This window comes from Mesitornis unicolor, unplaced genomic scaffold, assembly GCF_000695765.1.
Source record: "Mesitornis unicolor isolate BGI_N332 unplaced genomic scaffold, ASM69576v1 scaffold20679, whole genome shotgun sequence".
In the NCBI taxonomy this organism is placed as follows: domain Eukaryota; kingdom Metazoa; phylum Chordata; class Aves; order Mesitornithiformes; family Mesitornithidae; genus Mesitornis; species Mesitornis unicolor.
Window position 1 is genome coordinate 9,596 of NW_010208249.1, and position 4,857 is coordinate 14,452.

The 4,857-nt window shown below is 35.7% G+C and overlaps 1 pseudogene; it reads left to right on the top strand.

Moving 5' to 3' along the window:
• The window catches only part of LOC104546927, a 54,456-nt pseudogene that overhangs the window by 9,243 nt on the left and 40,356 nt on the right, over positions 1–4,857 (top strand).

Consider the following 4,857-nt stretch of genomic DNA (forward strand, 5'->3'; position numbering starts at 1 on the left):
AAAGTAGCACTAAGCTTGAAAGGTTATCTGTCTTGTCTGGAACAGGTGAATACTTCTGAGTAATCAGTCCTATTAAATATTTATAAGAAAACCAAGCAATGCGACTAGAAACTTTCCTGAATAGCTATTTTGTGCTCTGCTGTCTCTTCATTTTATAGGTCAGGCTTTTAGTAACAGAAGATGCTACCGTGGCAGACCTTCTGGGACTCCAGCTTCATAAAGTAGAAGATAAAGTCCATAGTTAACAATGCTGTGAAAGAGCTGGGTACCAAAAAGGTAAGAAGTGCCTATTTTTTACTGCTGATTTTGCAGAATAATATTTGTTTGATTAAGTTTTGTTTGAAGAAATTGATGATAGAAGTAAATATTTTCATGTGACCTATGGAGGGAACAAAATTCACAACCTAGTGATACTAACCTCTCATCTGTGGTGTGGTTTACCGTCACTGTGAATTAAAAATAATGTAATTAAAGCTCTCAACTCAAAATATGAAATGAGATATGTATAGACAGATGTTATTACTACTCTTCTTGTTCCTAGATTTTGACAGAAATCAACCAAACATTGGTGACCATAGAATTTTCTTATGAAGAGCAGCACAGCAACGAAGCTCCTTTATTAAAGTCAGATGAACAGCTGCTTGAAACTTTAGATAACAATCAAGTAAGCATTTAGTTGATAGAAAATCTATTAGTATATCAATATTATTCACTCCCCTGATACACTTAGTTTAATTAAAACTTTTTTCCTGAATCTTTATTGCAAAGAGTTATGTTTTCTCCAGATGTTAGTCCTGGGAAGTTATATGTATGCTGTGTACCTAAATATAGTTTAAAAAAATTCCTGTCTGCATGTTGGAGTTAACAAATTTACAGCTTTCTAAGCTTACATTTTCTTAGGTTGTTTTATTTTAAATTTAATAATATGCTGTCCATTTGAAGTGTTTAAAGATGTCTTCTGTTATGATATACAATAATAACAAGTTACAGGAGAATTTGTTAAACTTTTATTAGTCCTAGTTCCTCTGTTTGATAAATTACTTTGATTAGTGCAGTTTTTCACTGGTTTTTGTTTTTCTAGGTTCAACTGCAAGCAATTCTGTAAAGTAAATATGTAGCATATTTCATTGAACAAGTGAAAGGTTGGCAGAGTAAATGAAGCATGACAGATTCTGTCATTTCTATTTGGATGGAAGTTCAATGCATGTGGTCTCATCTAGAAAGTATTTTCATTGGCTCTGAAGATATCAGAAGCCAGCTACCTGAAGATGCAAACAGATCTGATGAAATCAACAGAAACTTCAAAGTTAGTAGAGTTAAAGCTTTATGTCCATATTGGATTTTTACTGCTTTTTATATGATCACTTACATTTGAGGTATTAGTTCATTACTTATGGATTGCATGATGTAAATTTTTGTAAAATGTCTTAAAAAGTATGTTCAGTTTGGGTCAAATTAATTTTCTCCCCATCCACAAACTAGGAGCTGGGAGTCTCTTTCAAGCTTACAGCAGGAGATAGTGGACTGTGTACAGCAAAGGTCCTCCTTCAACACCCTGTAAGCTGTGCCTTGAACTTCTCACTGACTTTCACTTTTCCTACCTGTAGAGGCAGCGATGCTTGGAGTCACAACTTGTTTCTCCATGCAAGAAAAAGTTGTAATGGGACATTTAAAAAAAACAAACCACAAACCTATTTTTTGAGATGTCACTTTTGTTATGAGAGATACCAAGCTAATAGCTGAAGTGTATTACTTACAAGCAAATAAATGGGTTGGGTTTTTTTCTCTCCAGATAGGCATGTAATTGAGTATTTTGATTCTTAATACTTTTTGTGTCAGTACCAGCATATGTTTCCATGTTTGTTATCCTTCATGCATAGAAAATAAAGTGTGTATCTTAAAGAAAAGTGGTTACTTTGCTCCCCCATTAGACTGGTTCTTAGCTGCCTTTTAAAAAATTATTTATCTGGAAATAACTGCCTTATCAAGTAAGAAATTTTCTTATTATTACTTACTTTCTAAGGCTGGACTCTGGAAGGTTGAAAGGGAGTGTCCACTTAGCCAGACTTACCTTTTCAGGGACTTTTCTGGCACCATTCCATTCTCTTGGGTTCCTTGGTCTGAATTAGTAAAAAGAACGTGGTTTGGTTTCTGAAAAGGAAACATGTAAGGTTTGCCACCTTATCTGTTCCTTACAGTTGTATTAATTGTTATTATATTAAATCAGAAATTGATTGTATTGTTCTGTTGTACTCTTTGGTCTGATTTCTTCCTTAACTGGGAGCAAAGTCTTGGCTTTAAGGGTGGTTAAAGGCATGTAATGGTAAAATCTCTGCATTCTTTTCAGACTTTCTCTTTGTGAAAAAGCTCTGGCTGAATATTTAGAAACTAAGCGCATAGTTTTTCCTCACTTCTATTTTGTTTCTTCAGCAGACTTGCTAGACATCCTTTCAAAAGGAACACAGCCAAAACAGGTGAACCTCCTATACTATTGTACTTCATTTTGTCTACAGAGAGGCAAGTTGTCCAGCTAACCATATAAGGAGATAGCATCATAGAACTGCACCTTTGTTTCTGAGTGTTAATTTACTTTACAAATAGTAAAGAAGGTAGTAAGCATTTTCCCTCTTGGCTAGGACAAGTACAAGGTGTTCAGCAAGGAAAGGTGAAACCATCACACTAAGAAGTGTTACAAATCCTGCGCTATCTCTTGCTGGAAATCCAGCTATGTGCAATTTGCATTTATTTGGAAGTTTGGATTGTGGGTTTGGAGGAATTAGAAATGGAAAAGCTCAATGAGATCAAGTCTATTCTTCTGGCACTGATTGATCAAATTTCAGGCATGCTATGCAGAGTGATGATAAGACTGAAGGATCTATGGTCTCTGCTAGGCTATTTCTGACTGAGCTGTTGACCATTGTACAAGGAATTTTTTTGTAGCTATCTTTCTGTTTTCCTCCTGTGAACAATAATCTGCTAGGTTTTGTGACGCTTTGAGACCAATCTATATAAAAGCACAGGCACTTTGATGTATTTCTGAAGCCTTATACTATGTTATCTACATGACACATGATAGTTTTGGCAGTGATTCTCCAGCTATGGCCATTAATTCTCTGAGTGCTAGTTATTGGTGTGTCTCAGGCAAAGCCTTTTTAGATCCAATGTGACATATAACAGAACTGATACTTTTCAAGGGCATGAAGGGCTTGTGAGGCTTGAACACACTGAGCCTTTTCAAACATGATGACAGTCTCATAGCTTCTTTACGTAACTAAGTCATGGTGACTTCTTTCATCCACTCATTGCTCTGCACCATATAGAATTGCAACCAAACAAATCTTCTGTTTGGCTTATCAGGCATAGAGCATGTTGGTGTGTAGACAGTGATCTTCAAATTCCACAGTCAGAGGTGTCATTTAGTACTGAATTGACAATTTGTGAAAGAAGCACTAGCTGTAAGTAATAAAAACATGAAGACTTCTCAGTTTTATCTTGAGCTACATTTGTGCTTCAGGTTCTTCTGATGACTCACAATAGTTTAATTAACCCTAGCTTTTCCCATAAAAACCTTCTGTGTAGTGACCATACAGCAGTCAGATAGAGTTGCTGTGTCAGTCTGTGCCACCAGGAAAATCAGAAGTACTCTTATTATTTGTTCAATTGGCTTAAGTGTTCTAATACTATGGAAAAAAAATGGGGTTTAATCTCTTAATTGTCTTTAAAACTTAATGAAATGTTGATTAATCACCTGGTCATTCAGTGCATCTTACTTGCTAAGATCAATTGAAGTATTATGTGCTGAGAGTATTAGAATAAGGAACACAGTTGTAATATCAGTGCAAGGACTTCATGTTATCCATTTAGTTGCTAAAAACTGTGTTACATTTTGCTGAACCACAAAATCTTATTGGATAACTATCATGTTAACATTTGCAATACATGTTTTAATAGAAATATGTATTGAAGTAGAGTGATTGACACAAATCTAAAGTGAATGGCTTCCTTATGTGTCTGGTATTTTTGGGTGCAGGTGGCCCATCATACCAAACATTTTGACAAAATTGATTATCTTTAATTTCAAGAGAATAGAGAGGAATCAGTAAGTACTGCTTTTGGGATGTAGAGCAGAGAAAAGGAGTATGTTCCATTATATGAAGGGTGTGGATGCAGTGGTCAGGTAAGTTGCATTATGCGAAATTTCCTTTATGGTTTTTTCTCTCTTTGGGATGTGGATTAAACAGGCACTTACAGTGGCATGAAGTGCTGCTTTTACAAAATTAAATTTAGAAAAAATAATAATTAATCTTCCAACTATTTTTTTCCAAATTTCAAAACATTTTGTAGCCCAAAGTTGTGTAATAAACTAATAATTTAATAAATTGTCTAGCTGCCCCTTGTATGTAAGGGGTTTTTTAATCTGCTTTTAGGAGGTATAGAGAGTTAAGTATTTTAGCAATGAGAAAGAAGAAAAGGTACTAAAAGCCACAGAACTGATGAAAGCTATGGTTGGATGTTGCATCCTTACTCTCTTCTTCTGCCCTTTTATTTCATCTTCCATTATACTTTCAGATCTCCTCCTCTCTTATCCTTTGGCACACACCTCTCCAGACCTCCAGCTCTCTCCCATGTCCCCTACCAGCTGAACAGGGTTTTAGCTGGTTTTGAGCCTCATATTTGTTAATTGGCCAGTCACTCTGTGCTAACTGGGTAGTGGTAGGTCAGAAAGAGCAGATCAGCAGCCTCTGAGACAATAACTTATTGTTCTCAGAACAGTACTGAATGGATAAGCATTCACATTACATAAAATCAATGTTGCATGTGGTTCTAGTGATTGATTGGCTCAGCCGGAAGGGCCCC